This window comes from Equus quagga, chromosome 10 (assembly GCF_021613505.1).
Source record: "Equus quagga isolate Etosha38 chromosome 10, UCLA_HA_Equagga_1.0, whole genome shotgun sequence".
Lineage (NCBI taxonomy): Eukaryota > Metazoa > Chordata > Mammalia > Perissodactyla > Equidae > Equus > Equus quagga.
The window spans coordinates 42,252,493-42,264,703 of NC_060276.1; the positions used below are offsets into that span (position 1 = coordinate 42,252,493).

At 41.8% G+C, this 12,211-nt stretch overlaps 1 protein-coding gene across 6 annotated transcripts in view; it reads left to right on the plus strand.

Moving 5' to 3' along the window:
* TRMT2B (tRNA methyltransferase 2 homolog B) overlaps positions 1 to 12,211 on the plus strand; it is a 38,002-nt gene that overhangs the window by 11,711 nt on the left and 14,080 nt on the right. The window lies entirely within an intron of this gene.

Genomic DNA, 12,211 nt, shown 5'->3' on the forward strand with positions numbered 1-12,211 from the left:
TCATGATAAGGTCCCTAGCTTCATCTTCTGCCGCATCCTCACCTGCTTTCCTCTTTCCACTCGTATGGAACCAGAGTTACCCTGCCAGGCTGTCCCACTCCTGCCTGAGGCTGTCCTCTCTCTAGAATGCCCTCAGTCGTCTTCACCTGGCCTCTACTTATGCCCTAAGATTCATTTCAAGCCTCAGATCCTGTAGAAAACCGTATCTGACTGCTCAGTGTGATGAGGGATTCCCAACCTCTGTGCTCCTGCGTGTCTCGTTGCATATCTCCTTTTGTAGCACTTGTTACACCGTATTGCATTGTCGTGCATTGGTGCTTCCCACGCTAGCCTGGGGGGGTAGCAGCTGTATATTGTTTAATTTTGTAGACTACTACTTAACACAGGGTCGTACACATAGTGGGTGCTCATCAAATGTTTCGTGAATGAATACTTCAGAATATTTACCCAAATTTCTAGCCCTTCCAGCTTCTGTTGGGCATATTTCTGCCCTCCACATCTATCCAGATAAATTCTTTCTCCCTGCAAAATTTGTGCTGGACCTAAGATCCAATCCAGTAGGTCCTTAGATACAGACCAGGAGTCCATTGTAATAATAATCATGCCATATATGTATTTTTTATATATGTACAATATGTATATATGAGACACTGGGCTGTTCTTTTTTTTTATGCCTTCATGTCCTTTTCTCTATTACTGGTAATGACACTCCATTCCATTAAGATGATAGGCTAACCCTGGTCTGCCCCAATTTGAGGTTTAAATATTTATTCTTGAGGCTTGAGTCAAAATGTGAATTTTATGGGAGCTATCAGCCAAAGCACTGAGACCTGAGAAGTGGTCTTTAACTAAAATACTATCAAAGAAATGCAAGTACATAGTTTTAAAAGACAAATAGTACTAATAGGTTAGTAAGGAAAAATGGTGCTCCTCTGCCCCACCCCCCCTTACTCTTGAGTCTTCCTCCCCAGAAACAGTAGCAATTATTTTAGCTATTTCTTCTGGTGTTCCATATTTCTAAATAGTACATTATTGTGATAGATCTTGATTTATCAAATTTACATGTTATATGTTGACTTCCAGTTACAGCATGTAAGAATTTCTCTCTCTTATTTTGTCTCTCCTCCCAAACTACCCTTCCTATTATATCTTTAAAGCACAATTTTTGGTTAAATTAATATTTAGTGTTTATATTGTTGTGGCTGTGTAGATATTCACTCTTGAGCCAGGTAGGTGTACTAAGATTTTATTTTCCTTTATTGTGCAAATTTTGTCTTATATTGTGGAAAATGATGAACATATAGAGAATAGTATAACATACCCTGTGTACCCATTACCCACCTTCAACAACTATCAATACGTGTCCAGTCTTATTTTATCTATACTCTCACCCACTTTCCACCAACCCCTTCATACAGAATGTAAATACTTCATTGTGAGTTCTAAAAGAAAGGACTTAATTTTTTTTAACATAACTTCATACCATTATCACACGTATAAATAAACATTTATCCCATAATATCATCAAATATCCAGTAAATGTTCAGATTTGACACTGATTTATCTCATAAATGTTTTGATTTTTATAGTTGGTGTGTTCAAATCAGTATTCATACAGGGTATGAACGTTGCCTTTGATTAACCTGTCTCTTCGGTGTCTTTTAATTTGTGAGTACCTCTCCTTCTTAATTTTTTTGGCCCTGGAATTTATGTTTTGAAGAGACTAGTTAGTTTTCCTGTGGAGATTCTCACATTCTGGATTTTGCCAATTGAATCCCCATGGTGTCATTTAACGTTCTTTGTCCGCTGTATTTCCTGTAAACTAGTAGATCTAGAGGCTTGATTAGATTTGAGATTTGATTTTTGGTGAGAATATTTTTAAGCCTCTGTGTCTGATGACCTCTCTTTTGGTGATGTCGCAACTGAGCACTGGGTTCAGGTGTCATCAGCCTGATCTGCTCGTTAAGAAGTTCCCCGTCAGCTTTTCACCTAATGGTGTTGGCAGTCATTGGTGATCGTTGCCTAGATCTGTTATTTCACGCAAGGGTGCAGTGCGGTGGTATTCTATCCTGCCTTCTTCTTCATTTGTTAGCTGGAATTCTTCTAAAAATAATGTTTCCTTATCAACTATTTGGTTACCCTGAGGTATTCATTACAAGGACATGGTAAATCCTTGGTTCTTTCAATTTCCTTGAAAGGTGATCAGTTAAGTTTGTTTGTTTTGGTATCGTTATGAACTCATGGATTTTTCTTTTTTTTTTGAGGAAGACTATCCCCGAGCTAACATCTGCTGCCAATCCTCCTCTTTTTTTTTTTTTTTTTTTTTTGCTGAGGAAGACTGGTCCTGAGCTAACATCCGTGCCCATCTTCCTCTACTTTATATGTGGGACACCTACCACAGAATGGCTTGCCAAGCGCTGCCATGTCTGCACCTGGGATCTGAACCAGCAAACCCCGGGCCACCAAAGCAGAGCGTGCACACTTAACCGCTGTGCCACCAGGCCAGCCCCAGAACTCACGGATTTTTAACATACTTGATGTGTTTCAGTCTACTGCAGATACTGTTTTTTTTTTTTTTTTGGTACTCAAATTCTTCCATTTTCAGCCAACTGGAACCTCTTTAAGTTGCCTCAGAGCCCTAGATGGCCCTGAGAGTTCTGGAATAGTAAGATTTCTAGTATATCTAGTCTGTTTTCTGCCTGAGACCTGGAATCACCCCTTTCTTCAGGGAATCCTTGTCTCTTTTCGTGGGAAATGGTATTTCGAGGCCACAGTATGGGTGCTACAGGTGCTCATTTGTACTGGATGGGTCATATTTCAAAGCCTTTCTAGTGGACAGAGCTAGGGAAATTTTTCTTTTTAAAGAAAATGTATCGTGAGTTCATAGTGATATATCCAAATCAAATTTAGAATGACAGAGTTTTTACTTAAATCCTGTGATTTTATATTTTTATCTCTTGTCTCTTACAATGAAAATTTTAGTCCTGACAACATTAATGTGTAATTACTTATTTTATCATTTTATATATGTGTATATATATAATAATTTCAGAACAACAGTACCAGCATTATTACTGACAAGTGATTACTGAAAAGAGCTCAGGATTTGTGTCTTTCTCTTTGTCAAATTATTGTGCCTCTTGAAATAATTCCTCTCTTTGTAGGTAAGCCACTAATTTGATACTTGATACACAGGTTTTTTCTTTTTTTCATTTTGCTTGCTTTCAAATTGTAGGGATTGATTTTTTTCTTTTTCATTTTGATTAAATTTTGTTTTATAATTTGGTAAAATACTTACATGGTTCCAAAGTCAAATCTACAAAAGAAGGGTACATTTAGAGAGGTCTGGCTTTCACCTCTGTCCCCTTTACCCTGTTCCCTCCCTCCTTTTATGGGTAGCAATTTTTGTTTTTGCTTATTTTAAAATATGGAAAGTTGTTTTTTCCCCACTTTTCTTAGCTAAAAGGTAGCTTGACATGGACTCTGTTCTGCACCTTGTTTTTTTCAGATAATGATCTACTTCATTTTTTGCAGCTGCATAGTCCTTTATGGTGTGATGGGTTTTACAACTCTGTTTTTATTGGCATGAATAATTACCTCATTTTTCCACTGGCTTAGTTTTCTATGAACCTGTTGCTAATTTTTTTCCCAAGTGCTGTAAGAGCTCTGTCAGGCATTCGTCAGTATTCTCTATATGCGCAAAAACTTGAGTTTCGTTTTTTCCCTGAAGACCTTGTTTTTGGAGTCTCCCATCGTAGGCTCCCGGGGCCTTCTGTGTGACTGTTATCCTGGGACTCCTTTTGCTGCTCTCTCATCTTGTCTCCCCTGTTTCTTAGATCCTCTGTCTTCCTTTTTCTGGAAGACACCCTCAGTGGCTGGAGTACGACCTCCATTAGCTTCCCGAGGAAGGGTGCCTAGGAGGTAAAGTTTTAGTCTTTGCATATCTATAAATGTCTTTTTTCTTTCCTGACACATGACTGAGACTTCTTCTAGATTTCAAATTCTAGGTTTGAATCATTTGCTTCTATAAATTTGAAGACATGGTTTCCTTGTCATCTGGCCGCCGATGTTGTTGTACAAATCTAAACGCTACTTTCGGTCCTGATCCTTTGTAGACAGTCTCCCCCCTCTTTTTTTCTCTAGAAGCTTTTAGGGAATCTCTAGATCCTTGAAACTTCATGACCATGTGTGGCTTTTGTCTTTATTCATTGTGGTGGATACTTTCTAAACCTTGTCAATCTGGAAACAAATACTTTCAGATGTGGTAAGTTTTCCCGCCTTATTTCTTACCTCCTTCCCTTCATATTCTTTATTCTCTCTATACCTGTTATTATGTGGATTTTGGACTTCATGGATTGATTCTATAATCTGTTACTCGTTTGTCTCCTGTTTTCCATCTCTTTGCCTTTTTGTTCTCCTTTTTGTGGAATTTTCTTGACATAAATACCAATGTCTTTATAGAATTTTTTTTCTACTATCATACCTTTAATTTTCAAAAGATATTTCTTTCTTTTTTTTTTAAAGATTGGCACCTGAGCTAACATCTGTTGCCAATCTTCCTTTTTTTCTTCTTCTTCTTCTCCTCCCCAAAGCCCCCCAGTACATAGTTGTGTATTCTAGTCGTAGGTCCTTCTGTCCTGCTGGTTGTGCTGTGTTGGACGCTGCCTCAGCATGGCTTGATAAGTAATACTAGGTCCGCGCCCAGGATCTGAACCAGTGAAACCCTGGGCTGCCAAAGCGGAGTGCGTGAACTTTACCACTTGGCCACGGGGCCGGCCCTCAAAAGATATTTCTTGTTCTCTGATTGTTCCTTTTGTTGAACAGGTTTGCTTTTTTAATTAGTTATATAATTTAGTAATGTAGTATATATATGTATAAATAGAAATATATATATTTCTGTTCTTTGAATTGCTTATTTCCTTCAGGAATTTTTTCCTGTTTGTTTTGGGCATTGTCTTTCACCATGGAGGCTTTAATCAAACAGCTGGTGTTACTCGGCTGACTGTTCCTATTTAAGAGTGAGGCCTTGGGGCAGGCTCCGTGGCCGAGTGGTTAAGTTCTCGCACTCCGCTGCGGCGGCCCAGCGTTCGGATCCTGGGCGTGGACATGGCACTGCTTGTCAGGCCACGTTGAGGCGGCGTCCCACATCCCACAACTAGAAGGACCTGCAACTAGGATGTACAACTGTGTACAGGGGGGGTGTGGGGAGATAAAGCAGAAAAAAAAAAAGATTGGCAACAGTTAGCCCAGGTGCCAATCCTTAAAAAAAAAGGAAAATTGGCAACAGTTGTTAGCCCAGGTGCCAATCTTTAAAAAAAAAAGAATGAGGCCTTAAAAAACTGATTGGCAGTTCAGCTTGAGTGGGTTTGTTGATTCTTGCTGCTTCACTGCTAGTGATTGTGTAGGGGGGTCCCTCATGTGTCTATCTTGAGACAGCTTTTCTCTGGGGCTATTCAGTTTCTTGAGAGAATCATCTCCAAGTTTCCTTGCTGGCTTCCGGCCTTCTAGAATTGGGATGTGGAAAGCAGGGGTGGGTTTCCACCATTAAGAATGCAGATTTACATAGAATCTTTCTGTTTCTACCCCTCCATCCCTACTGCTGTGCCTGGTATCTCTAAATTCAGAGCTTTTGTGAGTCATTTTCTCCTGAGAAAAAAATCTCCAGTCTCCTGCTAGAGGAAGATGGACATTCTTGGTAGGATGAGGATGCTTACCAGTTTTGTCTTCAGACTTTCCACCAGGCCCTGTACTTTACTTCATCTCTGCCTCCTGCAGTACCTTGCACCTTCAAGTTTGAGTCTTCCCAGGGTTATGTCAGGCCTTACATCTCATCAGGTCCCCATTTGGAGGCAGTCCAGGTGTAGCTGCTTTTATCTTCCTAAGTCAGTTGTCACTCTAATCTGCTTTCCATCTTCTATGACTTCATTGAGTTTGCTGTTGTTGTGTTCTCTTCTATGATCTTAGTTCTTTCTTTCATTTATTCATTCAACAAGTACTATTGAGTACCTACAAGTGCCAGGCATTATCCTAGTGCTTAGGATATAAGGAGGAAGAAAATAGGCCTTCCCTTGTGGAACTTACATTTTAGTGGAGTGGGGGGAGACAGATTAAAAAAAGGTGAATTATATGGTATGTCAGAAGGTGATAAGTGCAGCTATGGTCTGAATGTTTGTCCCCAAATTTCATATATTGAGATCCTAACCCCCAAGGTGATAGTATCAGGAAGTGGGGCCTTTGGGAGGAGATTAGGTTATGAGGGTGGAGCCCCCTCATGATTAGGATTAGTGCCCTTATAAAAGGGACCCCAGAGAGCTAGTTTATCCCTTCTGCCATGTGAGGTTAAAGTGGAAAGATGGCCGTCAATGAGGAAGCAGGCTTTCACAAGACACTGAATCTGCTGGCATCTTGATCTTGGACTTCCCAGCCTCCAGAACTGTGAGAAACAAATTTTCTGTTTATAAGCCACCAGTTTATGGTATTTTTGTTATAGCAGCCCAGTTGGACTAAGACAAGTGCCATGGGAAAAATAGAGCAGGATAAGGAGGATAAGAAGTTCTAGGGTTGGGGGAAATGTAGGTTGTAATTTTAAGTGGGGTCAAGGTAGGCTTCGTTGAGAAGGTGATATTTGAATAAAGCTGTGGTTCTCAACTGGAGGCAATTTTGCCCTGCAGGGGACATTTGGCAATGTCTGGAGACAGTTTTGGTTGTCACCACTGGGGCATGGTTGGGCTGTGCTACTGGCATCTATCTAGTGGGTGAAGGACAGGGATGCTGTTAAGCATCCTATGGTGTACAGGACAGCCCCCCACAACAGAGAATTATCTGGCCCCAAATCTCAATAATGCCGAGTTTGAGAAACCTTAGAATTAAGACTTAAAGGAAGTGATGGTGTGAGCCATGCAGAGGTCTGAGGCAAGAGCATTCTAAGAAAGAGAACGGCCATGGCAAAGGCCCTTAGATGGGAGTGTGGCAGGCTTTTTGGAGGAAGTGAAAGTAGGCCCAGAAGAGTAGATGAGGTAAGATGGTTACTGGGGGCCAGATCGTGTAGTGCCTCAGGGGTCATTGTAGGGACTTTGGCTTTTATTCTGAGCCATTGGAGGTTTTGATGGGGGGAGTGTCATGCCATGATTGAGGTTTTTAGCAGGATCACTCTGGCTGTTGTATTGTGTATGGATTAGTGGGGGGAAGGGTAGAAGCAGGAGAGACCAGTTAGGAGTCTGTTGCAGTGTCCCGGTGAGAGGTGATACAGACCAGTGGTAGTAGCAGTGGAGGTGGATATATCTCAAAGATAGAACAGGATTTCCTGATGGATTAAATGAGAGGTATAAGAGAAAGGGAGGAGTAAAAAATGCCTCTAGGTTTTTGAGGGGAGCAAATGGAACAATGGCATTACTGTCAACTGAGATGGGAAAGACTGTGGTAGAGCAGATTTGGAGGGGAGATTAGTAGCTCAGTTTTGGAATGGTGCATTTGAGATACCTATTAGACATCTGAGTGGCTATGTTAAATCAGTAGTTGGACATATTAGTGTGGGGCTTAGGAGTTAGAAATCTGGGAGTTGTTGACATCTAGATGTTATTTAAAATCACAAGACTGGAAGAGATCACTGAGGGAGTGAGAGTAGATAGGAAAGAGAAGAGGAACACGGACCTTACCCAGGGGTACTCCCATTTTAAGAGGTCTGGGAGGAGAGGGGAGCCAGTAAAGGAGACTGAGAAGGAGCAGCCAGTGAGGTCAGAGGACCAGGAGAGTATGGGGTCCCGGAAGACAAGTGAAAACAGTGAACCGAGGCTGTGCCAAATGCTGCTGATAGGTCAAGTGAGATGAGGACTGAGAATTGACCATTGAGCTGCGTAGCAAGGAGATCAGTGGTGACCTTAATGTGAACTGTGGAGTGGAGTGGTGGGGACCCGATTGGAGAGGTGAATAGAAGGAGAGGAATGGGAGGCAGTGAATACATGCAATTCTTTTGCAGAGTTTTGCCACAAAGAGGAGCAGAGAAATAGAACAGTGGCTGGTGAGGAAAGGAGTCAAGAAGGTTCCCTTTCTTTTTAAAGGTGGGAGAGTAAGAGCATGTTTATATAGTGATGGGTGATGGGACTCATCCAGTAGTGAGGGAGGAAAATGATGGTGCAGGAGACGGAGAAGGGAGAATTGGCAGTGGAGTGAGCTTAAATAAGCTTATGTCTTTTTTATTCCTTTATTTCATTTTAGTGGGATTTTTTGGAGGAATATTCTGTTATTTTAACCAGAAGCTTTCTTCACTCTTTTTTTAAAATTTATTTTTATTGAAATATAATTGATATATAGCACTGTATAAGTTTAAGGTGTGCAACATGTTGATTAGATAAATTTATATATTGCAATATGATTACACGCTCCTTCACTCTTAATACTTAGGGATGCCTATATAATAAGAGTTTCAGTCTCTGTTTTATAAATGAAGAGGCTCATACAGTAGAGAGTGTGTATTTCATGTTTACTTACTCATTATCTTCTAGGTCAGACTCAATTTTTCAACTTCCCGTCCTTCCAGGACCTCAATGACATTTGAATCTTGCTTCCAAAATACATTCCTTTCCAACCAGCCAGTAAACAACAGTTGAACTAGTCTTTCTTTAAATCACCAACCTCAAAATTTGAAAAGTATGTTCAGTATAGTTAAGCATATCTTGTATTGCATTTATATGAAATTATAGCAGAATTGATCAAGTGCAGCCTTAATTGATTTTACCCTCTCGGGCAGCACAGTTTTTTTTTTTTTTTTTTTTTGGTATAACTCCCCCTTCCATGTGTAATTTTGGATTTGTTTGAAAACACGGTGGACCTAGAACACATGTATTATAAAAACAAAAGAACCTGGTAAATCAGACAGTGTGTCCTGTTGTGATAGCAACCGGCTTGTGTTTGAAAAGTTTGGCTTTAAGGATTTTTGGTATTTCAACAACTAAATCAGGATTGCATTTGACTTGTATTCACCAGGAGGAAATGAAGGATCTAACTAAGCTGTGGTGTAGTTGGCATCTGGTTATATGAAGAAATAGAGAAATGATGGGCTTACATTAGGAAGTTATAAGAAAGAATGGAATCATAGCAGCTTAGTAGTATATTAGGAGGTGCTGTCAGGAGGAATTCCCAGAAATAGATTATTGTATTCTGTATTATATATAGAATAATCTGAGATTCTTCATACAAATAAAATACCTTTCCTGTTCATTCATTCATACCTTTCTTTCAGCAATAATCATCAAGCACCTGTTATGTGCCAGACTAAGGATACAACTCTAAGCCTTCATGGAGCTTATTGTGTGGAATACAATGCATAGTATCCGTCTGTCAGGTCACAGGACAGGGATCGTGTTTCTTATACAGTCATGTGCCATGTAATGATGTTTCTCTCAAGGATGGGCCACATATATGACAGTGGTGTCATTAGATTAGTACTATATAGCCTAGGGCTGCCACAGACAAAATGCCACAGACTGGGCGGCAGAAATTTATTTCCTCACAGTCTGGAGGCTAAAAGGCCAAGATCAGGGTGTCAGCAGGCTTGGTTTCTTCTGAGGCTTCTCATCTTGGCTGCATACGGCCATCTTCTCACCGTGTCCTTACATGGTCTTTCCTCTGTGCGTGAGCGCATCCCTGGTGTCTCTCGTGTATCTGAATTTCCTCTAATAAGGGCACCAGTCAGATTGGATTAGGGCCCACCCTAAAGGCCTCATTTTAACTCAATCACCTCTTTAAAGGCCCTATTTCCAAATAGTCCCATTCTGAGGTACTAGGGGTTAGGACTTCAACATAGGAATTTTAGGGGGACTCAACTCAGCCCAGAACACTCTACCCTCTGGACCCCCCAAATTCATATTCTTCTCACATCCAAAATACATTCACTCCCATCTCAACAGCCCCACAGTCTTAACTCATCCCGGCATCAACTCTAAGTCCCAAATCTCATCTAAATGTCATGTGAATCAAGTATGGATGCACTCAAGGTATAATTCATCCTGAGGCAAAATTCCTCTCCAGCTGTGAGCCTGTGAAAGCAGACAGGTTATCCGCTTCCAAAATACAAGGGTTGGACAGGCATAGGCTAGACATTCCCATTCCAAAAGGGAGAAATCGGAAAGAAGAAAAAGTATCACAGGTCCCGAGTGAGTCTGAAACCTAGCAGGGCAATTTCCGTTAGATTTTAAGGCTCGAGAATAATCCTCTTTGGCTCGACGCTCTGTCCTTCCAGCCTCCCAGTGTGGTGGGCCCACTGGGGTGGCAGCCCCACCCCCGAGGCCCTGGGCGTAGGCAGCCTGGCCCACTGAAACCAAGGAGACAGCCTTGCCCCCACCTCCCCCAGCCTGGGGCCTGGCCCCTCTGGGCCTGCAGTGGCAGCAGCAGCCCTGTTGAGCTCTGAATCACCTTTGGAGTTCTCTTTCCCTTTTCTTGAAGGATAACACCTGTTCACAGTCCTGTGGAATCCCAGAAGTCCAATAGCCTTGCTTGCTTCATTTCATCTTGTATCTGTTGCTTTTAATCTAAGCTGACAGTATTTCTGCTGATAGAACCCCATCTCTATTCCTGGCTTCTACCCAGATGGCTGATTAGATCCGTGAGTCACACCTATAATTTCTTTATCAAAAAGATTATCCTGGGGCCTGCCCGGTGGCACTGCCTTTAAGTGGACACAGTTCTTTGGTGGCCTGGAGTTTGCTGGTTAGGATCCCAGGTGCGGACATGGCACCGCTTGGCAAGCTATGCTGTGGTAGGCATCCCATGTATAAAGTAGAGGAAGATGGGCACGGATATTAGCTCAGGGCCAGTCTTCCTCAGCGAAAAAAAAGGAGGATTGGCAGCAGATCTTAGCTCAGGGCTAATCTTCCTAAAAAACAAACAAAAAAAGGATTATCCAGCCATAACCTTTGTGTTATCTGCTGAGTTTGCTTTCATGTTTTGTTGTATGGACCGGCTGAGATTTTTCCAAATCTTCAAGTTCTGGGGCCTTTTTGCTTAACAGTTCCTTCTTCAATGTATCTCTCTCCTCTTGCGTTTTACTATATGCAGCAAGAAGAAACCAGGCCACACCTTCAACACTTTACTTAGAAGTCTCCTCAGGTAAATATCCAAGTTCCTTGCCACATCATAACAAAAATTGACTTTTCTCCAGTTTCTAATAATAGGCACCTCATTTCTTTCTGAGATCTCACCAGAATCACCTTTAACATCCTTAATCCTATCAACAATATCTTCAAGGCAATCTAGGCTTTTTTTTCTAACATGCACCTCAAAACTCTTCCAGCCTCTACCCATTCCTAGTTCCAAAGCCCCTTTCATATTTTTAGTTATTTGTTACATCAGCATCTTACTTCTTGGTACCAAAATCTGTAGTTAGTCTGCTAGGACTGCCATAAATAAAATACCATGGACTGGATGGCTTAAACAACAGAAATTTATTTTCTCACAGTTCGGGAGGCTAGACGTCCAAGATCAAGATATGGCAAGTTTGGGGCCAGCCCCGTGGCTGAGTGGTTAAGTTCTCTCCCTCCGCTTTGGCGGCCCAGGTTTTTGCCAGTTCGGATCCTGGGCGCGGACTTGGCAGTGCTCCTCAAGCCATGCTGAGGCAGCATCCCACATGCCACAACTAGAAGGACCCACAACTAAAAATATACAACTATGTACCAGGGGGCTTTGGGGAGAAAAAGGAAAAATAAAATCTTTAAAAAAAATGATATGACAAGTTTGGTTTCTTCTGAGGCCTCTTTCTTTGGCTTGTAGATAGCTATCTTCTCACTGTGTCTTCACGTGATCTTTCCTCTATGTGTGCATCCGTGGTGTCTCTGTGTGTCCAAATTTCATTTCCTTAAAAGGATGCCAGTCTGGGGCCGGCCCGGTGGCGCAGCGGTTAAGTTTGCACATTCCGCTTCGGCGGCCCGGGGTTCGCTGGTTCAGATCCCGGGTGCAGACATGGCACTGCTTGGCAAGCCATGCTGTGGTAGGCATCCCATGTATAAAGCAGAGGAAGATGGGCATGGATGTTAGCTCAGGGCCAGTCTTGCTCATCAAAAAGAGGAGGATTGGCGGCAGAGGTTAGCTCAGGGCTAATCTTCCTCAAAAAAAAAGGACGCCAGTCAGATTGGATTAGGGCCTACTCTAAGGACCTCATTTTAACTTATCATCTCTTTAAAGACTTTATCTCCAAGTACAGTCACATTCTGAGGTACTG